The sequence below is a fragment of the Chlorocebus sabaeus genome, chromosome 1 (assembly GCF_047675955.1).
Source record: "Chlorocebus sabaeus isolate Y175 chromosome 1, mChlSab1.0.hap1, whole genome shotgun sequence".
Classification (NCBI taxonomy): Eukaryota; Metazoa; Chordata; class Mammalia; order Primates; family Cercopithecidae; genus Chlorocebus; species Chlorocebus sabaeus.
This window is the reverse complement of record NC_132904.1, coordinates 51,129,313-51,153,122: the sequence shown is the minus strand read 5'-3', so window position 1 is coordinate 51,153,122 and position 23,810 is coordinate 51,129,313. Positions and strand designations below refer to the sequence as shown.

General features: G+C 39.3%; 1 protein-coding gene across 2 annotated transcripts in view; it reads left to right on the top strand.

Annotated features, from left to right (window-relative positions):
• The first annotated feature begins 1,336 nt into the window (after positions 1-1,336).
• The window catches only part of FAR1 (fatty acyl-CoA reductase 1), a 63,462-nt gene continuing 40,988 nt past the window's right edge, over positions 1,337-23,810 (top strand). Inside the window, exon 1 of one of the 2 annotated variants that reach the window (XM_008006197.3) lies at positions 1,337-1,469. The gene's annotated coding sequence lies outside the window, so the exon portion shown is untranslated. Of the gene's footprint in view, positions 1,470-1,694; positions 1,715-23,810 lie in introns of those variants that run through there. The other variant, XM_073018129.1, reaches the window with a different exon arrangement.

Below are 23,810 nucleotides of genomic sequence, written 5' to 3'. Positions count from 1 at the left end.
GTGCCCTCCTCCAGAAATGACAGTACTTGGTGCAAGACTGTGAGCTCATCGAGGCAGAAGCCATGGCATTCAAATTAGTTTCCTGAGCCAGAACTTAACATCTGCCACAAAGTAGGCAGCTCAGTGAGCTTTTGTAGTTTCCAACTGGATGCAGCACTATGACTGCTTTTAGCTACTAACAGGGCCAGGCACTGAAACAAGCTGTAAATCCCCACCGAAAAATCACTCTGAGCCATCCTGGCCCATCCCTAAATACCAACCTGTGCATGCTATTCACCTTGCCAAGAGTGTTCACTCATTTTTGCTTCTCACAAATCCTTTTTTTTCTTCCTATGGCTTGCCTGTTTTGAATGATAGCTAAATCCTAATGCCAACTGTTTATACAATGGAGTCCCACGGAGCCCAAAGGTTGTGGTAATATTATTACAGAATTCTTATGATCCTTTTATTATTTTTTAAAATGAACTGTATGAGTCTGGTAATACTATTAAGTGTCCGGCTCGATGAATTTTTCCATGTGTACGCAGCCCGAAACGACCACCAGGATCAACACGCAATGTTTCCAGCTTTCTATAGGTTCCCTCGTGCCCCCACCCCTCAGAAGTAAACGTTATTCTAACTCCTGTCGCTACCGGTAAGTTTTGTAGGGTATTATTTTGGAGGGAGTGGAAGATGGAATGAATGGGCCCACAGTGCCTTGGGGCTGGGCGAGATCCGTGGAGGCTCCAGGGGTCCACAGAGCTCTCCGCTCTCACCGACCCGGGCCACACCTGCCAAGCTGGTAGTTCTCCGAACGGATCCCTCACGCCCAGCATTGGCCGCAGGGCCCCCAGGCCCCACCATAATAGCGCTAAGCACGCCACAATGGCAGCCCCGCTGTCTCCCGCGCGGGCCTCGCCGCTTGCTCCCAACCTTGGGGGGTTGGCGCCCCTCCCGCGCGACGGACAGCCGGGCGTGGCCCTGGGCGCGACCCGACTGGACGCCAGCAGCCGGCGGGGGCGCTCCAGGACTCGGGATGTGGGGCGCGGGCCCATTGGCTGAGCATTCCCCCGCGAGGCGGCCGGCCGTAGGGCCCACCTCCCGGCCCTCTCTCCGCACCCCCATTGGCCGTTCGCGTTCCGCTGGCGTCCGCTCCTGCCCCGCTCCCGCCCGGAGGGAAACCGGGTTGGGGGGTGGGAAGCTAAAGCAGGGAGGAGGATGAGTGGTCCTCCTGCTAAGGGTGTGCGCGAGAGCCAATCAGAAGCGGATGTGGAAAAGAGGCGCCGCGCCAGCCACTCACATCGCGAGGTGCGGTCGGGGCCGGCTGACGCGAGTGAGGGCCTCAGCCAATGGACGTGCCACTGCCCGTCCGCTCTTCAGCAGCCGGTCGGGGGCGGTGGAAAAGCGAGTGAAGAGAGCGCGACGGCGGCGGCGGCGCAGCTATCGCTGGACAGCCAGTGGGAGAGCGAGGTCTGAGCCTCTGCGTCTAGGTGAGAGGCGGGTGCGCCAACGGGAGCGGCCGGGCTGCGGGCTCCTCCTCGCCTGGCTCGGGCAGCGGCTGCGGGAGCCGGGGCTGCAGGCCGGGCCGAGGTAGGGGCGACGACCAGCCGTCCCGCCCCCGCCCCCGCCCGGGTACGCCCAGAAGTGAGGGCGCCTGCCTCTGCGCGGGTGGTCTCTGCGCCGTTTGGCCCCGCCACCGCCCTTCACGGGGCAGGGACCGCGAGGGGGACGTACGGTGGGGCCTGGTTTGTAGCAGCTGAGCCCGGGGGGCCGCCTGGGGTGGGAGGCCTCGTAGAGGTGGCGAAGGTGGGGCGGGGTAGTTAACCGAGCAGCGGGCTCGCGTGCTTGCTGGAGGGTGGCGGCAAAGGGAGGCCTGTGATTGCAGGATTTCGGGTCTGGGGAGGAGGAAAGCGGTGGGAAATAAGATGATGCTCTGAAAAGGGTGCTCAGGGAGAAGGCACGGGGCCGGGGAGTCTGGTTGGCCTCTTAGAAGTAAGCATTGATAGGGCTTGGGGGGAGATCAGCTGGGAGTGAAGGGAGGACGGGCTTGGGGTTTGAAGGTGAAGGTTTCTGGAGAACTGGGGACACGTGGATCTGGAGTAAGAGGCACCTACTGAAACCGGAAGGTGGCCGCGAGAAGGTTTTATGTGAGGTGTGGACGGGAGGCTGTTGGACTAGAAGGCATTAGTTGGTCTGTTAGGACTAAGTATACTAGCAGCAAACGCGGTAGATTTATGTGTGGTAGGTGAAGGTTGTGAATCTTTTATGAGTAGTTGAGCAAGAACAGTTGTCTGATTCTGCAGTGTGGGAGAGTAGAGGTCTCAGGTAGTGTCTTGGTTAGGTTTGAAGGTTAATTTACTGCTAGTCGAGGGCCAAACCCTGAAAAGTTTTTAATTCTCACTACCGGGGCTGATCCTCCTCCTGCACTCCACCCCTCCTGCCATCCCTGTGACAGTCCATCTCTTTGTTTTGCCTCAGCAGCACAAAAACTCCCTCCCTCCGAAGTAATGGCATACATATTGTTTGCTTTTGACTGGATGGCAGTCAGGAATCCCTTAATTCTTTATATTTAAAAAAAAGTGCTGGTTTAAAGACAACATCAGAAGATACTCTCAGAAAAACTGCCCTGCAGGGGAGTTTCTCAACCATGTTGGGCATGTGTAATATAACATAAAAATGATGCAAGATCTCTCACAGTAACACAAGTGAGAATTAACGTGTAAGTACAATCCTGATGTCTTTTTTTCAAATTAATTAAAAAAGTAAACAGAGACAGGGTTTGCTGTCTCCCAGGCTGGAGTGCATTAGCGAGATCATAGCTCGTTCCAGCCTCAAACTTCTGGGCCCAAGAGATCTTCCCAGCGTGGCCTCTCAAAGTTTTGGGATTACGGGGGTGAGCCACCCTGCCCAGGCCCTGTTATTCCATACGTTTTCCATAAAATTATAAATTTATTTATTTTTTTTATAAATTTTTTTGTGTGTGTGAGACAAAGTCTCGTTTTGTCGCCCAGGCTGAAGTGCAGTGACGCGATCTTGGCTCACTGCAACCTCGGCCTCCCAGGTTTAAGTGATCAGCTCCTGCCTCAGCCTCTCGAGTAGTTGGGACTGCAGGCACATGCCACCGCACCGGCTAATTTTTGTATTTTTGGTAGAGGCGGGGTTTCACTGTATTGGCCAGGCTGGTCTTGAACTCCTGACTTCAAGTCATCTATCCGCCTTGGCCTTCCAAAGTGCTGGGATTACAGGCGTAAGCCACCGTGCCGGCCAAAATTATTCCATAAATTTATCCATAAAAATTCCATATAAATTTTCTGGAGTTCGATTATGTATTAGGCTTGTTGGGAAATTTATCACCCTTGTGAAGAATTTTGTAGTTAAGTAAATTCAGTTTTTGTTTTTGTTTTTTTCTCACTCAGGAAAGACATAGTATGTATACATCTCTGCTATTCTATATGAAGCTTTTGGAATTTTTATTTATGGGGTGTGGATAGAGGCTGGAGGCAGAGACTGAGGTCAGAGAAGAGGTAGTAGAAAAGAAGGTGGCCCACTACCATATTTCCAGTGTATTTAAATGGGAGATAGAGTTTCTGTTTGAGGATGGGACGAAAGGTTTGTGAAGAGTTATAGAGTCAAGGACAGAAGCCAAAGAGAGCATTTGTTGTGTAACATGTTTCCTTGTTAACCAGATCAGCAAAGCATTTTAACTAATGGACCATTATTTATGATCTAGAAACAATTTTGTGAAAGTGATTTCTTAGTGATGCTATTTCGTGTGATCACATTTGCCCTTAGTATAACAATACCTAAGTGCTGAGGCGACTTGGAGTAGAATAGTAATCTGAGTGGTGTGGAGTAAATCAGGGAAGGTTTCTTGAAAGAGGTGAGTTTTGAGCCATCACTAGAAGTTGTGAACCAGAAGTTGGGATGTGGGTTATTAGAAGACATGAGGATGACATTCCGGGAGTTGGTACTTGGTATAAGCAACTATGGACAAGAGTGACAAATTAAAAATGGTAATTGAAGATTTGAATGAAGGTTTAGGGGTTTGGAAATCAAGTAAGTCTATGTTGCAGCTTAGCTGATAAATAATTTTTTTATGTTGGTTAGGAGAGAAAATTAACAGTTAATGGATTGGAGATAGGTAAATACAGGAAAGAGCATAAAATTATTATTTGATAGTTATAGGAGAATGAAGTGAAAGTAAGGTTATTGAGAGATAGGTTTAACGGTCAAACATATATCATAATCGAAAACATTTTTGAGTCCTGTTCTAGAGTGTATTGATAATAGCAAAATTTATTGGGTGCTACTTTGTGGCCGACACTGTTTTGAACCTTCCAAATATGTATTATATCATCTTCTGATTATCTGTATTTTATAGATGAGGGAGATAAAGCTCAGAGAGATATAACTTGACCAAGGTCACACAGCTAGGAAGGGACAGGTCAGGATTGGCAGAATCAGTCAGTAAACATTAATTGAGCATCTGCTTGATGCCAGGCACTGTACTAAGTGCTGGGTATTCAACGTTGACAAGAAAATTCAAGTCAGACCTTACCTATTTTCTAGAGATTATCAGTTTATGTAAGAAGAGCCAGTGAAGAAAGAAAAAGATTAGTTGGAGAGATTTCTATAGATACTGGGGAATACACTAGAGAAACCTGGGATAGAGTTTTAAAGAGGAGGTGGTTAGCAACAAAATATATAGCTGAGAGATTCAGAACAATTGAGAAGAAACCATTGAGTTAAGTAAGAAAAAAAGTAATGTGAATTTAGTCACAAGAAAGCTGGAATAAAGATGTTAATGTTTGGGCTGGTAGTTAATTGTGTTTAGTGGCAGGTACTCTGTACAAACTTAAATGTTTTCACAGTTATGGTCAGATTCATAGGAAAGATAATGGTATGGCCCTTTGTAATGTTTTAATCTTTGACTGGAAAGATCATGGATGCTTTAAAATGCTTGCACTTTTTAGTATTTTTTTCAAATTTTAAAAAATGAGTGAGGCTGAGGCAGGTAGACCGCTTGAGCTAAAGAGGTCAAGAGCAGCCTGGGCAACATGGCAAAACTCCTTCTCTACCAAAAAAAAAAAAAAAAAAAAATTAGTTGGGCAAGGTGGTGTGCGCACCTGTAATCCCAACTATTGGGGGCTGAGGTGGGAGCCTGGGAGGTTGAGGCTGCAGTGAGCCTTGATCATGCCACTGTATTCCAGCCTAAGTGACAAAGTGAGATCCTGTCTTTAAAAAAAAAAAAAGAAAGAAAGAAAAAAAAGAGTGAGCATTATTTTTATAATTAGTGGGGGCAAGCATTCAACTGAAATGAGTGAATACTCAGGAAAATGTGGGTTGGCTAGTCTGAACTTGGGGTAGGAGAGAAGATAGTCTTATTTCAGTCCCTACTCCGTAAGAGCCACCTTGGTAGGTGTGTTCCCATCTTGGAAATGACTGGATTGTCACTGATGGAAACTGAAACTGTATGTACTGAAAGATGGTATTTGCTTAATCTGAAGGATCCAGTTACTAACACACCCGAATGGTGGAGATACAGTCTTGGCTTTCCTGAACATTTGTTTTCTTAAGAGTTTAATACATGAATTTAAAGTTTAAAAAAACCCAACAAACCACTGATAGAATTGTGTCATTTTAACTGTTTCTTTTGGCTTTATATCCTTCTTCTTCCTACACATTAGTTCTATAGTTCCTCTCATCAGTGGGTTTGTAATAGGCTTAGAGTTTCAGTTCAGTAAGACAAAATGAAAGTACTGGATTTAGATAGAGCTGATCAACTTAAACACTTATAACTTCACCATTTTTTTTGGTTCCCAATTGAAGGGTGGAGACAGACTTCAAGAAAATAAGCTTTTCTTATTCAAAGAATGATGCCCAAACTAGTAGGGTTTGCCCTAGGATCAGTACAGACTTGTGATAGTCTCCTAAACAGAAAGGAAAGAGTTGCGTACATTAATCTAGCTTTTAGTTTAATTTCACTTAGCCCATAGGGATTCTGAGAAGAAACGATATTAATGTGATTCCTATTTCATCTAGGCACTGTACCATAATCCTTCAATAAATTATCATATTTGATTCTCATATAATTCTCTAAAATGTAAATACCGTATTACAGATGAGGAGAATGAGACTCAGAGAAGTTAGTAACTTTCCAAAGTTGGAGAGTTAAAGTGACAGAGCTAGGATTCAAACCTTTCTTTGTCTAACTCCAAAACTCATGCTTGTGAAACTAATAGCAAGGAGGACTGATTTATATCTTCAATTGAAAAAAAAGACTCTTGCTCTCAGTGTTTGTGCTCTGTGACACTGCCTGTAAATAAATGACAGTGATTTTTTGGTGTCTCATAGGATATCTTATATTTTCTTGCTTTAGAGATGGATGTTTTCCATCTCTAAATTCATATTTTAGAGTTTTTTGAAGATGTCTTGTCTGTATTTACTTCAAAATATTTGTGAAATGGATACTATGTCTTAAATATATCTCAAAATTGATGAAGCCTGGCATATACATATAGTTTTCACACATAAGTGTCTTACCAATTTGTTGTGCACTTTTTCTTCCTAGGCTTCCCCATCTTATCCTATTATTAAAAAAAAAATGATTTAATAAATAATTGAAATGTATACTACCAATAAAATAACTAATTCTCTTTTGTTAGTTGACATTATAGTGTAAAGCGTTATGATGTAGAAAATTCAAATTGGGCCAGGTGCAGTGGCTCACGCCTGTAATTCCAGCACTTTGGGAGACCGAGGTGGTCGGATCATAAGGTCAGGAGTTCGAGACCAGCCTGGCCAATAAGGTGAAAACCCCATCTCTAGTAAAAATACAAAAATTAGCCAGGCGTGGTGGCACCCACCTGTAGTCCCAGCTACTCGGGAGGCTAAGGCAGAATTGCCTGAACCTGGGAGGCAGAGGTTGCAGTGAACCAAGATCGCGCCACTGCACTCCAGCCTGGATGACAGAACGAGACTCTGTCTCAAAAACAAAGAAAGAAAAAGAAAGAAAGAAAATTCAAATTAAACTGTGAATCGGTAGATCTGAGCTTTAATTTTTGTTTTGTTAGCTACTTGAAGTAACTTTAGGCAAGTCACTTCCCCTCTATGGGCTTTAGTTTCTTCATCTGTAAAATGGAGGGGAGAAGAAATTTTAAACCCGTCTGCCTTGAATGGGTTGTATGCCTTCTTTCTAATTAAAAACATAGATGCCCTAGATGTCTTTCTTAAAAACCATATTACTGCATTTTACAGTATTTTCTCTTCATCTTCCTTCTTTCCCTTCTTAATTTATTAGAGAGGATAAATTATTTTTGGTATCCTACATTTACCAGGACAGCATATCTTAGGAAGTAGGGACCCAGAAAATAATGAATGAATATATGTTTTATTTGAGCTAATGAAAAATTATTTAAATAAAGTACCGTCAAAAAGATGTTGAAGTTTCATTGAAAAGTAGTTCTACCTAAAGAATGAAATGTCTTTTAGTAAAGTTCAATTTGTCTGCTCTCTATTGGATAGATGTACAAAGAAGAAAACCCTTGAACTTGTGTTTAAGAAGCCCTCTAGTAAGAGAAGCAAACTTCTGTAAACTTTGTATTATGGAAAATTGACAGCGATAATACACACATCACCAACTTTAAGAGTTACCAACTTGTGGTCAGTCTTGCTTCATCCATACCTCCACCCACTTCCCTCTTTATTTTGAAGCAAATCCCTAGACTTTTTTTTTTTTTTTTTAACCAGTTATTACCATGCAGTGAGATAAGTATAATAATAGACATGTTAATCCAAGTGAGGTGCAAATTTGTTCATATAAATGTATTTTGAGACGAGCGTTATACTGTTCTGGGCACGAGAAATTAGATATAGTAAGCTACTGTAGGGCAGGGATAATATAATTGAAGAGACTATGTACATATGTGAAACAGAATGTAGCAACACTGAATCATGTGCCAAAATTGGTGGTGGAGACTCTTAAGTGGGAACTGACATTATTTTAGAATGAAAGTAGAACTTAAACAAGTGGCAATAGAGAGAAAGAACATTTAGGGGTAAGGTGAGGGTAATCACATGGATAAAGCATGCAGTTAGAAAATCTAACTTTGGCTTCATAGAATAAGTTATGTCTAACTCTGTATCTCTCTCTCTTTATCTTGTAGACCACTACAACATGTAATTGGCATAGTGTAGATGTTACATCAGAACTTGAACTAAGCCAATTGCTGTAGTAGAAATTAGGACACACTCCTTTGTGAATATATCCCTGTTTGTGGTTAATTTTTTGGCACATTCTGTTAAAAAGCCTTCTAAATATCTTAATACCACATGTATTAATGGATCCATTCTTGTTAGAATGTTTGTGGGTTTGTGCCATCAGCTTTGGTGTACAGTTGTTTGTGTGTGTGTGTGTGTGTGTGTGTTTAATTTAAATGTTAACTATTTGACAATTTTAAGATTATTTTGAAATATCTAGTTTAGATCATTCTTGTCTTACATGAAATTTTTTCCAGAAAAGTTGGCATGACAATTCATGAGAAATCCTTGAATTTAGGGAATTGTTATCATTATAGCTTATTATTTTGAAGTATTCTGAGAATAAAATCTTAAAGTATATTCCCTAATGCAGAAATTGCCTGTCAAAGGTCATGAACTTCTCTGAGCATCTCCTCAAAGTGTTGTGCTGTCTCATCAGAAAAATGTACATTCAGATATCCTTGGAGTCTGTGGATTCTGGCTTAATAATTTATTCTTTAATATGTAGGCAGAAAGCATACTGCTAAAATTCAACTCAGTTATCTTTCTGTGTGTTCTGCTTGCCTTTTACAAACAAGTGTTTTTAATTATTAGGAGTGATAAAATGATAAAGCTTATTATTGCAAATGCCTAATTAAAAAATTAGACTAATTCTTAATTGAATTCTTGGGGAAAAACAAGCTGTAGCCAGTTTAATAAATAGGAATTATTTCACTGAAGATTTTGGAATAAGCGTGTGGTACTTTATTTAATGGCTCCTGTCCATCCTGTATTAGCAGGAAGTAGAATATATGACATATGAATGAATAAATGCATAAATACCTTCCCCCCTCCCCCCCGAAGTAAAAACTTTGACTTACTGTGTCCTTAGGCAGTTAAGATCTGTGGAGGAAAAGATCTGCTAAAGTATTTTGAGGTTCACATCTGTGTTGGAACAACCGGAAGTAATGCAGGAGCTTAGAAACCGTACTTTATTTAATGGCTTCTGTCCATCCTGTATTAACAGGAAGTAGAATATATGACGTACAAATGAATAAATGCATGAATACTTTTTTTTTTTTTTTTCCTAGAAGTAAAAACTTTGACTTACTGTGTCCTTAGGCAGTTAAGATCTGTGGAGGGAAGGATCTGCTAAAGTATTTTGAGGTTCACATCTGTGTTGAAACAACCGGAAGTAATGCAGGAGCTTAGAAACTGTTTTTGGCTGACAAAAGATTGATTCTCACTGAAGCCCTGAGATACAAGTGCTCATCGTTCACTTAGTTTGAGGAGTGGCCCTAAATGAGTTTCTTAGAAATATATGGCTTTAAAAACTTGTGGATTATAATTAAAATGTAACTATGATAATGATTGTTAGCATAAGCAGAATTCTCAGGAGATAGGAACAGGTGAATTAGCTGGTAATGGGACATTTGACCCCGCAGAGCTGTGCACAGACTGTTTCAAGTTCAGTGAATATTAGGTGAATTGCTTTAAAGTGATACCCTTGTGACCTGTTGGAGTTAATAATTTTTCAAGTACCTAATCTACTAGTAGGAAACAACTTATTCCAATACATAGTAGTAGAAATACAGACTGTGTGAGCCAGAAGAGATTTTAGCAATCAGTGATCTGGCCTCTCCTTCAGTGAATTTAAAGAGTGACCAGAGAGGTTGACTTGCCTAAGGTCTGTTGGTTATGGCAATCCCAACAGCGTTGTTTCTCATTACCTGATTTTTGGTAAGTCTGTTGTGCTTATTTATTTTGGCTGTCTTTTCATTCTGGATCTCAGTATTTGGAGAAGGAAGTATATTAACACTAGGATTTTTAGCATGGTAACTAAGTTATTGATAAATTGGCTAAGAATTTCCTGAACTGTTGTACCATAATGTTTTTACTTTGCCATCATATATTCCTTCCATCTTTAACATAATCATAGTTACAAGATTTATTGGGGTAGGTGTTTTAGGAGCTTAATTCCATTCCATAGTTGGAAACAGATATTAAGAATCCACAATTCTTAAAACATTTTCATCATGCTTTTTTATACCTTTCTAGGGTGATCTTTGCCCAACAGCATTTAGTTGCAAGGTGTGTCTATGAACTTGGCACAGTTTTAAAAATAAACTAGGAAAAGATTTTTGAGAAGAGAGTTCGTTGTGGGATTTAGTCATTTAAATTCATTCCTAAAAGCTGTTTTTTCTCCACTCAAAACTAGACACTGGAAGGATCATTGACATCCAGGTTCAAAAAAGTTACTACTTACATGACTGATTCCGATTCTGAGTTCTTTTGCCACATTTGGTTCATGTGGAAAGGTTGGCTGGGGCTAAGACTTGCCCCGTACATTAGCGACGTCATAGCCAGAGTGAGGACGCTTAGAACAGTGCCTGTCAAGCTTTTTTAATCCTAGCCTTTTAGCTGAGTCATTCTTTAGCTCAATAATTTCTACTTTCTAATGGAATAATTAGAAATAATAATGTTTTATTCTAATGGAATAATAACAATTGTCAAGGTATAAGCATTTTTTGGGAATAGTGATATGGATGGTTCTTAATTGAGTCACAAAAAATATACTTGTCATAAAGTCTAGACTAATTAGAAAACTGCAGGCCTCAAATCCTGGTGATGGAACTGTATCAGTATATTCTCTACAGTTATAATAAAATAACTAAAATCTAAATTGATAATGATGAGCCAAACCTAATGGTAATTTTTAATTAAAAGGTAAGAATAATGACAATTGAAAATGAAGACCAACTAAAGACAACACAGTTTCATTGATGGCAAGTGCCCCTCTTGAAAGTTACAGACTTCTACATTTTGAGTGTGCATACGTGGCAGGAGCTTCCAGCATTGCCAGTTGCAGCAACTGGACATACTAGTGGAATACAAATTGAAGTTTTTGGTACATTCTAGTAAAGTCTTCATTTTTGCAGCTCTTAATAACTAGCTTAGTAGTTTATTCATAAGAAGCTTTATGGAATAAAGGAAGGTCATGTTTTCTTTTTTCTTTTTCTTTTTTTGTTTTGAGACTGAGTCTTGCTCTGTCGCCCAGGCTGGAGTGCAGTGGCGCAATCTCGGCTCACTGCGAGCTCCGCTTCCCGAGTTCATGCCATTCTCCTGCCTCAGCCTCCCTAATAGCTAGGACTACAGGTGCCTGCCACCATGCCCGGCTAATTTTTTGTAGTTTTAGTAGAGATGGGGTTTTACTGTGTTAGCCAGGGTGGTCTCGATCTCCTGACCTTGTGATCCACCCGCTTTGGCCTCCCAAAGTACTGGGGTTACAGGCATGAGTCACTGCACCCGACCAGGAAGGTCATGCTTTCTAAATCATTTATAGTCCATCAGGAGGCTTGACCCTTTCTTGGAAAATCCTTACTTTTGAAGGCTGGTTTAGTAATCCTTGAGCTTCTCATGAGCATTGTTTTCCTAGCCGTGTTGGGAAATTTATGAAGGGCAGGGCTTAGATAGAATTTAGTGAGTTTTTGTTTTGTTTGTTTATTTTTAACCTCAGGACATTTGTAGTCTTTGATATGCTAATACACATCTTTAATCTCCTTGGGATAAGGCATACACTTCCCATTTACCTTTACAAATGCTGCCTTAAAGAACTGAGTCCTGTTTTTTGGTTCAGCCTTGAGAACAGATTCAGAAGGCAGCAATAAGAAAGTGACACAAGAAACAGAGAGAGAAAATACAGCATATATATGAAGCATACATAATTTACCTGTGTTAATTTTGGGTGAAGCTGTGTGTAGTGTATATGTAGTGTTCAGGGTAAACATGGTACATTTTCCTATAACATCAGTTTTACTCAGTAATTTGAAATATTTTATATAAATCTTTAGGTATATTGTGAAGTCAAATTTTATAAATTTTTAAGCAAAAAAGATATTGCAGTTCTGTTATAAAAGCTTGAAAAGCTCTGTCTTTGGTAGTACACTTAAAATATTAGTATATCTTTGTATATTGGAATACTATGTTTCACTTCTCTGAGTCTGAAAGTATTAGGATTACAATTTCATGTCTTAATATGAAAACATTTTTTTTAAGGTAAAAAGTGATCAAGCACAATAGTTTACCTAAAAAAAGAGTCATATATGACTTACGGGAATTACTTTATTAAAAAAACTGTTTTCTTCCCCTAAAAGAAAATTGAATACATGTTTTTGCAAGCAGTAGACTGTTTTTTTTTCCCCCCTCCAATTTCACTAACTTTACTAATTGTTAGAACTATTCACTTCTTTGTTATTTTGGGTGCTTCCTCCTGTTTGTTATTCAGTGTTATCAAGCTGTGTGTTAACAAGAACACAGCCCACCTTCTGTAGGCTTTATAGTAGAGAAGTTACCCTACTGGTTCTAGCCTTAAGGACAGAAACAGAAACAAAGGAAAATGTATATTATTGAAAAATTTGTTTTCTGATCAGCAGATAATTTTAATGCTACAAAACTGACATTTCCTCTCTGATAGAGTAGAATTTGACTTTTTTAAGGTGTCTTTATGTTTGATTTTTACATCACTCAGAGGAATTCTGAATCTTATTTCTCAATGTGTAACATTTCCCAGGATAGTAAGATCCTAGAAGCATTTTAACTCTTGTCAAAGTGCCATGCTTAGGGAACAGCATCACTATATGAAACAGTTGTATAGTGGCCTAAGAACTCATGAACGTCTTTAGATTCTTTAGTACCAAGAAGTGCCTTAGGGGGAAGTATTGGGGAAAATAGGATATAGACAGTTAAATATTGGTAAATCAGTGCTTGTGTAGGCAAACAGAGTGGCCATTATATCTACTTCAATGGGTACTTACCACAGGGTTGGACACTAGCATCTTTTGTTGAAAAAAGAAACGTTAACCAGGATGCTACAGCTGATCTTTATTTGTGGAAAATGCTCAATAAGCCTTAATTTTTGAAAAAGGAGAAAGGAACCCACTGTTATTATGAGCTTGACTACACTAAATAGTTTGTACAGTTTGGGTTTGCATTTTGGCTCTTTTTTTGTTGCTTATAGATTTCTTTCAGGTGAGGTTTTCTTTTTTGAGATAGGTTCTCGCCCTGTTGCACAGGCTGAACTCAAACCCTTCACCTTATGCGATTCTTCTGCCTCAGCCTCCCAAGTAGCTGGGCACACAGTTGTGTGCCACTGTGCCTGGCTCAGATGATGTTTTCTTTGATGTTGAGTCTGTCTTAGTCCATTTGTAGTGATATAAAGGAATACCTGAGGCTGGATAATTTATAAAGAAAAGAGGTTTATTTGGCTCACAGTTCTCCAGGCTGTACAAGAAGCATGGCATCAGAATCTGTTTCTGGTGAGGGCCTCAGGAGGCTTCCACTCCTGGTGTAAGGTGAAGGAGAGCAGGCATCACACAGTGAGAGAGGAAGCAACAGAGAAAGAGGAGGAGCTGCCAGGCTTTTTTCAGTAGCCAGTTCTTGTGGCTGAGAACTGAGCCAGTTCTCACTTAAGAGTAAGAATGCTTAGTGGCACCAAGCCATTCATGAGGAATCTGTCCCCATGACCCAAACACCTCCCACCAGGCCCCACCTCCAACATTGGGAATCAGATTTCAACATGAGACTTGGTGGGACCAAACAAACCATATCTAAACCATAGCAGTCCTAATCAAAACATTAAGTGATGATTACAGTTACCAAAATATAGAAGAAAAAACACTGGATCATTGGTTTTCAATATGTTTCAGATGGGAATCAGAAAATCTTAATGGATAGACTTAGCTTGAGGCTTCTTCATAGTCTAACTTCTGTAAAACAAGTTGTCTTTCTTTTGACTAGAGTTGTGTCAACTCCAGATGGTAATGCTGCAGAACTTTGCTCCTTAGTTCAGCTAAAACCGGGTTCAGGAGTTCATAGTTAATTGAACGTGGGAAAGTTAATTGAACATGGGAATGTGAAATTATTGTTCAGTAGATGAGGTTATTGGGTAGACAGAATATTTCAAAGTGTGAGGTCCATGAGTCCATATTTTTAAAATGGGTTTTGAGTGGCTAAAAAAATATGCAGTAAGAAACAACTCTTTGTTGTACCATAGACCTGTGAAATAGGTCCAACATGGGTTGGTGGTTGACAGTCTCAAGAGTAACAGGCAGTTACTTTACTTGATGCTCTTTGTGACAGACTGTATTTTCTAAGGATAGTTGCAACAGTATTTCCCATTGCACATGTGTGAGCTTGTACAGACCCTAACTGTTCTCTCATTCTGAGATGCAATTTAAGTCCCTTGAATTTGTTCAGTCTTGTGAATCACTTGTAGCCAATAGAATGTGGCAAAAAATTACACTGTATGACTTCCAAGGCGAGGTCAGAAAAGGTGAGAGAGCTTTTGCCTAGCTCACAAGAGTACTGGTCTTTAAGCCATTAGCAGCTTTGTAAGTATCTGACTAGTCTGAGGTCCCCATGCTATAAGGAAGCCCAGACTATCTCATGGGGAAAATCAAAGAGGCTAAAGTCCGGAGCTAGAACCACTCAGCCAGAATTGCTTAGCTGAGCCCTTTCCAAATTGCTAACTCATAAAAATTGTGAAAGAAAATAAAAAATGGTGGTTGTTTGAAAACACTGTTTTAGAGTGATTTTGTTACCTAGTGATAGGTAGCCAGACTACTACTGTCCATTCAATACTACTTAAATTCTCTGCTTTTTTTTTTTATTGTTGTATGAAGTTTTTGAACAAAGTAGTGGGCAAGAGTTTCTCTGAGTTTGTGACAGGATTATATTCTGTGCTCTTGTTCACTTGTAGTTTTGGACTTTCCTTTTAGAAATACAGATTTTAAAAAGTATATACCTAGAAAAAGGCTATAGGTAATGTCATCCTTTTGCATTCAGCCTCTGGCATATCTATATTTCTGAAGCCTGGCATTAATTTGTTTTGTTTATGAAGATATTATTGTATCAAACAAGCATTTATTGCCCGTTTTACAGTGTTGTGCCAGTAACTATAGTAGTAGTAAAATCATAGACAACGAATATTTAGACTGTACTGCTTTCCCATTGATGTCTTTCTCATTTATACTTCATTTTTCTGAATGTTTGTGGAATATTGGAAATCATTGTTTAAAACAGAGGTTGGCAAACTATGGCCTGCAAACTGTCTTCCTGTTTTTTTAAAGTATTATTGGAACACAGCCACACCCATTCATTTATTTATCATCCATGGCTGCTTTTGTGGTACAGTGGCAGAGCCAAGAAGTTGTTGCTGAGATTGTATGGCTCACAAAGTAGAATACTTGTTAGTTGGCCCTTTACAGAAACCTTTGCCAGCTCCTGGTTTAGACTATTTCTTAGTTGATTATCCTTTTTACTTTTTTAGTTTTTTACTTTTGAGGCAGGGTCTTACTCTGTCACCCAGGCTGGAGTGCAGTGGCGCAATTAAGGCTAACTGTAGTCTCAACCTCCTGGGCTCAAGTGATCCTTCCACCTCAGCCTCCCAGGCAGCTAAAATCACAGGTGTGCACCACTACTACTGGCTTATTTTTGTATTTTTTTTCAAGATGGGGTTTTGCCTTGTTGCCAAGGCTGGTCTCAAACTCATGGGCTCAAGCAATCTGCCCACCTTGGCCTCCCACAGTGGTGGGATTGTAGGCATGAGCCACTGCACCTGGCCAGTTCCCCCTTTTAAAGGACATTTGAAGTTATTTTTTCTTTTACTTTTAAAGTCATGCAATCTAATGAATATTAAAAGATTATTTAACTTAACTTTCTATCTGCTGCTAGAATTTCTTTCAGTACTCCTACCATGTGGTCTTCCAGCTGAAAGGGATAAGATAATGAGATAAGCAGAATTAGTTAAATAATTAATGACAGCCGGAGCGGTGGCTCACGCCTGTAATCCCAGCACTTTGCAGCACTTTGGGAGGCTGGGGCAGGTGGATTTTTTGAGGTCAGGAGTTAGAGACCAGCCTGGCTAAGATGGTGAAACCCCGTCTCTACTAAAAATACAAAAATTAGCCAGGCGTGGTGGTGGGTGCCTGTAATCCCAGCTATTTGGGAGGTTGAGGCAGGAGAATTGCTTGAACCTGGGAGGCGGAGGTTGCAGTGAGCCGAGATCATGCCACTGCACTCCAGCCTGGACGACAGAACAAGACTCTGTCCCCCCCCCAAAAAAAAAAAAAAGAGTTAATGACAAAGCAGCCTTGGATATGGCTGTGTTAAACACAGGAATTGCACCTGATTGGGAGTAAAAAAAAAAAAACAGGTGAAATATTAATATTTTGTTCTTTGTCCATTTGCTCACCCCACTGTCTCTCCTTTGGTAAGTTTTTTGTTTTTTTAAACAATTTTTCATAGAGATGGGCTCTAGCGATGTTGCCTAGGCTGGTCTCGAAATTAAACAATTTTTCATAGAGATGGGGTCTAGCGATGTTGCCCAGGCTGGTCTCAAACTCCTGGCCTCAAGCAGTCCTCCTGCCTGGGCTCCCAAAGTGCTGGGATTACAGGCGCGAACAGCTGTGCCCAGCTGCATTGGTAGGTTTTGATTTAGAAGGCCAATTTTAATAGAAAAAAAAACAGCTAAATGGGCCAGACTTCCAGGTATAGCTATAGGTGGTAAAATTTTTAGGTAACTGGATTTAATGGTTAGATATTCAATTTGAGACTTTCCATTGCAGTACTTAGTTTCCCTAAATAAATGTGTAGCAGCTAAAACATGGAACTAAGAGGCCTTACAAACATACCTGTTGTTAGTTACTGGGTTTGTACAATAAATGATGATACAGAAAGATGCATACGAGCAGAGCCAGTCTAGACTTGACTGCAGTACTATATTGGGTATTGTACTATATTTGTATATTCTATGTAGTTTATTGCTTTGTGAACATAGTGAACATTGTGAATGAGGTGAATCTCGCAGGAGATAGAAGAAGGTACATCCAATCCCAAGATCAACATTATCTCAAGAGGGAGAATAATTTTTCACACTCCATTCAAGAAATCCATCCTGTTAGCGTCCTGTGAATTATTTGTTTCATACATAAGTAACCATGTAATGTTTTTAGTACATTTTCCATCTAATAAAGAAGTGAAATGAATTTAAGTAATAAAGATTAGTAAAAGAAGGAAAATATAGGTTGAGCATCACATTAAAAATTTTTAGACTATTTCTGAAATCTTACAGATCAGACTGACAGCTGAAGGACCACACTGAGAATCATTATCATAGAAGTAAAGGGAAGATGCATGAGGAAATGTAATTGTGTGCCCAGTGTTTTGTGTTTAACTTCACAAAAATGCTATGAGGTGGAATTGGGTGGACTGGGTGTTTTATCTGTATTTTAAAGATAAAGAAACTGCAGACCCAAACAGGTAAGCAAGCTCAATGGCAAGGTAAACAGGTAAGTTTAGATTCTAACCAAAACCTGCTAGACTCGGTGCCCCAAGGATTTCTGCTGTGTCTTGGCACCGGGTTATCTGAAAGGCTTATTTCTATGAAGGGCCTACGTTATCTAGGAAGGAGCAGTTTATAAGCTGGGCCTCATTTCATTCAGTATTGAAAATGTTTTCACTAAATATTTAGTTTCCTAATAGCTCACTAGTCTGTGTACTTTATTGCTTTGTGAACATGGTGACCATTTAAGTTTAAGGCATTTAAGTTCCAATGCATATTTTCAAACTGAAGTGATCCATAGGATTACCTTGGTATAGGTATTTGTAGAAACATGTTTGAATTTATTATTAGTCTTAAGCGAGACCCCAAAACTTCTTATCTTCTACCTTACCTTATTACCTCTATTGCCCTGGGGGTTTTTTGTTTCTAATATTTCAATGAAAGATTCTCTCTAGGTAAGATTCTCTCTGTGGGTCAGGTAGGGTGGGGTTGGAAATAAATCTTTGATATGTGCATCTTACCTGAAAATGTTGTCTTTTTATTCAAATTGATAGTGTCAATTAAATCCACCTAGAACATGGTCTTCTGAGTAGTGTTCTAAGGTTGACAGTAGACCACTTATCTTTTCTCTCTCTTATTGGCTGCCTCTGGAAATGGCCCTCAGGGAAATCCTGGTAAAGTCTAATTGCCTTTTGATTTTAACTACCTGATTTTTTATTTTTTTTTGAAATGCAAGGTCTCACATATTTGTTATTGAACCCAGCCAACTGGTACCTTCATAGCACATACAGAGAGAAAAAAATATATTCCCAATAAGACATGTCCAACTGTCCAGATAGTGGTGACATTTTCAGCTTGATATGGTAACATGGTCATGACCTTGACACAGCATAAGTATGTGTGCCATCTCATGTGCAATTCTTTATAGACCCAGTCTGGTTCTTCTCCAGTGTCTCCTTTTGGAGTTGTACCTGATTTTATTACCAGTTTTCATCTAAATCCACTGGGAATGGGACCATTTTTTGCTTTTGTTTCTTGGCCAGGAAACGCTTAATCTGGAAACTCTTGTGAGAAGACATGGTGAGAAGCGGAGTCGAGCACACACAATGATGGTGGAGAAAGGAAGAGAGAGCCTGAATTTTTTTACAGTAAAATTTCTGTACTGAGTTGCTTGTTTGGCCTATCAACTTTTAGTTAAAGCAATGATGTGGAATTTTTAAGGATTCTCAGCAAAGTTTGTCTTATTTCATATGTTAAAGTTTTCTGTGGAGCAGATTCTTGTCTATGGTATTCAGTTAGTAAAAGCTGAGGCCTTGTAGTGGAGACTGCTGTTGTTTCCTCCTGTGTGAGTCATACAACTTTAGAACTGGGTAGAACCTTCCGGATCATCTGTTCTAACCCCTTCACTTTCTCTGAACTTCTAGTGCTGTGCACTCAATTCTCATTCATGATGTGATGCCTCACCTCGCTGAAGGACAAGTAGAAACTTTATGTGCCTTCTCTAAAAGTGGGATTTAGTTAGAAGATTTGGTTCCAATTTCACCCTACCCATATACATGAGCTGAGGGACCTTAGGCAAGAAAAGTTACTAAGGAGACTTTTGGAAAATAGTATCTGAAGGCTTGAGAGAGAGACAGTTTGTGCTAAATAAATTTTTCTTTCCCTTTCTTCTCTTCACTATGTATTTTTCTCATCACTGGTGAGTCTTCTTTCAAACTTCATTCTTATTCTACCTGGCTGGTCCATGGAATTTCCTCTCATTTCCTTTCCCCATCCCCCACTTCTTATATATTTGTTCATATTTGTCTTACTGCTTAGCAAGTATCTGAAATAATCAGCTAACATTATGGTAAAAGTTTTAATTAATTTGAGCTGTTTTAAATTCTAATACAGAAAAAGGAATTCTCATTTCTTGGCGCCAAAAAGCAGCCTTTTTAAAAAAAAATGGTAATTTTTTCTGCTTTTTAAAAAATGACAAGTGCAGTAGTGAGAAGGGAAAGAGTAGAACAAAGAGTTCTGTCTATAACTGTGAACAATCAATTGTGATAACTCACAATCTTCGGACCAGGTTTATACTTTTCTGATTATTAGAATACTCCAATCTCTCATTTTAATTGCTTTATCTATTTAAAAAACTCTTTTAAAAAGTTGAAAATAAGAGGATCTTGTCTTTAATTACCCAAAATTTCTAAAACTAATGAAACAACATGATTAACCTTCCGTTAATATTAGGGCATTTATTAAGAGAATACAATCATGTTACAAAAGTGCAGGTTTATATTGAGTGGGGTGTTACCTTAGAAGTTCTCTGTGATTCTCCGTTTGTGATCATTTCAGGCTCTTTTGGTCCATGGGACCCGCGTGTTCTTTTGCCTATAAGGAAACAGGTTCAGAGTAGTAGCTTTATCTTAGGATCTCATAGCTGCTAAATGGCAGAGTTTGGACTTGAACTCCTAGCAAGTAAATATATCTTAAGTAGCTTTGTAATGTGTTTCTCTTAATGCACTTACAAATGCAAATATGTGATTTTTTTTTTTTTTACAGCCACTAGGAAAACCCACTTTGTAAGTAAGCCTAAGTGAATTCCTTGAAAATAATGGTGATACACGGTACTCAGCATTTTGCTGATCTTCAGAAAGATTTCTGCTTCTTTAACTTGAGTCAGAAGATAAGGTGTGTTTTGAACAAAATAGCTAGCTACAACTGCTAGGTGATATTTCCTAAAGCAGCCCAAGAACAGTGAAAATAAATGTGAATCACCTTCCACAGTCCTGTCATCACCTTCACCAAATGTGTGTGAATGCTAATGTTGCAGCTTTTCTCATATTGCAGTGGTGCAGCTACTTCTCAACAGATGATAGGCACTTGTAGATATCTTGCTGTGTAGTAGGAATCTGAACAGCATGCTCTGGAAGGATTGTCAGCATTCCTTTCATGGCTTTTGCTTTTCTAGTTGCTTCTGGCCACTCTGGCAGAACTGTGGAAGATAGGACAAGTCCGAACTTCCCTTAAAAGAACTCTCATTTTTATTGGCTTTGCCAGTAAGTTTGTAGGGTAAAGTGTATTGTTTGGATGGGGAAGCCAAGAGTACATTTCTTTTCAAATTAATGCGGCTTTCCTTTGAGCCAGAGGCAGAGTTTAAAATATTTAGTGCTTGTAAAGTTTTTGGTGGCATTGTGCTAAGTTGTGGGAATTGGTTTTTTTTTTTTTCTTCCCTAGGAGGAAAACTGTAAGTCATTATAGTAGTATAAAATCATTTGTTAATAGCTTTGAAAGAAGCTACTTCATTCTACAACTCTCTTAGCAAGCAATCTTTTTTCTGTTAGGCTTGAGGAGAATTAAGTTTGGTAAAAATTTTCTGCTATTTGGTGGTGAGAGATGAGCTGTTTAGGCTTTGGTAGGGCAGATGTCTTGATAACTGAAGGAAGTACATCATTTTGGTTTTTTTTTAGGGTTGAACTAATCACATATTCAGGCTCTAAATTCTCAATTGTTAGAGGGAAAACTGCTTAATATCTTTCCCTGTCTTAGATGCATATGTACACCTATGGAAAACTTTCTGGTGCCTGGTACCTAGTAGGTCCTTAAAAAATATTTGTTGAATAAATTTTTACGTAAGAAAAACAAAAAGCTCAAACAATTAGCTGTCCTAGGTATGTTCTCAGTATACTATTTAATATATATTGAGTATGTAATTGTCATTAATACCTACTTGTTAGGAAGTATGTTGATGCAGAATTATTCTTCATATCTCCCATATGAGATTATTGACATCAAACCATTTTATTTATTTATTTTTAAAGAGATGGGGTCTTCTGTGTTGCCCAGGCTGACCTTGAACTCCTGGCTTAAGTGATCCCTCTGCCTCAGCCTTCAGAATAGCTGGGACTGTTCATCTGAACTTCAATCCTCTATAGTTTTAATTAGGCTTTTTGTCATTGAATTCTTGAAATAGTCTCAAACCTGAAGTAGATTATAATGAAGGTAACCATATAGTTTATTATGCAAACTGAGACACTTCTGAGAAATTAATTAATGAAAATTAAGCAGGAGCAGCATGTATAAGCCAGGCTTGTTCCAGGCAAACTAGGACATGTGGTCACCCTGTTTGTTTTTATTTTTCAAAGTAAATGTTTTATCGAAATATAATAAATTCAGAAAGTCCATATTTTCTAAGTGGACAGCTTGATGAATTTTTAAAAAATGAGCCTCCCAGATCAAGAAATAGAACATCACCAGTATCCCAGAAGTCTCTTTCATGTTACCTTCTAGTCACTCCATCTTCTTCCCTGCAAGACCTTTGGCCATAGATAAGTTTTGCCTAGTTTGAACTTTATACAAATGGCATATAGTAGTACACACTTTTTTACCTGGCCTTACTGGCTCAATGCTCCCTTTGTGAGATCCCTTCACATTGTGTTTTAGTGATCGTACCTTCATTTTTATTGTTCTTAAATATTTCATCATGTGCATATACCACACTGTGTATGTTATACTGTTGATGAACACTTTGGTTTTATTTTGGGCCAACGCAAATGGTGCTGTTATAACCATACTTGCTTGTTCTTTTGATGAACATATGTACTCATTTCTATTGGGTGTATAATTAAGAGTGGAATTGCTAGATCATATGATATGTGAATGTTCAGCTTTAGCAGGTAGTATCACCTTTCCTAAGTATTATATCAACCAGTACTTCCTCCAGCAGTAAGATGAGAGTTCCAGTTATTCTGCACCCTTATTCTGAGGGTCAGTGAAGTGGGATCACATAGGGGTTTTAACTCAGTAACTAATAAAGTTGAGCCCCTTTTCATGTGCTAATTGGTCATTTCGATCCTTTTTTTTTTTTTTTTTTTTGAGACAGAGTCTTGCTCTGTCGGCCAGGCAGGAGTGCAGTGGCACGATCTTGGCTCACTGCAACCTCTGTCTCCCGGGCTCAAGCAATTCTCCTGCCTCAGCCTCCCAAGTAGCTGGGATTAAAGGCGTGTGCCACCACGCCCAGCTAATTTTTGTATTTTTAGTAGAGACAGAGTTTCACCATGTTGGTCTCTGAACTCCTGACCCGTGACCTCCCAAAGTGCTGGGATTACGGGTGTGAGCCACCGCTCCTGGCCCGATCCTCTTTTGTAATGCCCATTTGTATACTCTTCCTTGTTTGTTCAAACCTTGCCCATTTTTCTATTGGTTTATCTCTTATTGATTTGGAATTTACATATTTATGTATTCTGGATATTAATGTTTTCATTATATATAGATTACAAATATCTTTTACTCTGGTTTGCGTTTTCTCTTTATTGTTAATGTCTTGGGATAAATGTAATTTTAGTTTTGTCCAGTTTAGCAATATTTTCCTTTTTATATTCTATTTAAGAAATGACTACATGAAAGTCATGGAAATGGTCCTCCTCTGTAATCTTGTAGAAACATAATTGTTTTACCTTTCACATTTAGATCTCCAGCTTATCTGAATTTCTGTGTATAGTGTGAGATAGAGGTCAAAATTTCATTCTTTCTATATGGATAATTGACTCTGCACCATTCTCTTCTTGTCCCAATACTACATTTCTGTAACTCTATAATACATCTCAATATGTGGTAATGTAAGTTCTCCATCTTTGTTCTTTATGTTTGTCTTGGCTAATCTTGGCTCTTTGTATTTCCATAAACATTTTAAAATCTCAGTTTCTATATTAAAAAAACAGCATAGATTTTGATTGGGATTATATTGACTCTAAGGATGGTAAATTGACATCTTCCGTCTTCCAATCTAGGAATATAGTATATGTCTCCACTTATTTAGGTATTGTTTAATTTCTGTCAGTATTTAGTAGGTTTTAGAATAGAGGTCTTATATATCTTTTCTATCCCTTTCCAATTCTTGATGGTTTTTTTAAAAATAATTTATTGAGATGAGATTCATATAATATAAAATAACCATTTGTCTCCATCTGTTTTGTGCTGCTATAACAAAATATCTTAGACTGGGTAATCTATAAAGAACAGAAATTTATTTCTCACCATTCTGGTGGCTGGGAAGTTCAAGATCAAAATGAACCAATTGTTTTGGTTATCTGGTGAGAGCTGCTGCCTGCTTCTAAGATGGCACGTTGTTGTTGAACCCTACAGGGGGAAGGAACGTTGTGTCCTCACCTGGCAGAAGGCAAAAGAAAAGCAAGAGAGCAAAGTAGCCCAATGTTGAGTGAAGCCACTTTTATGAGGCCCTTAATCCCATTGATGAGGAAGGAGCCCTCCT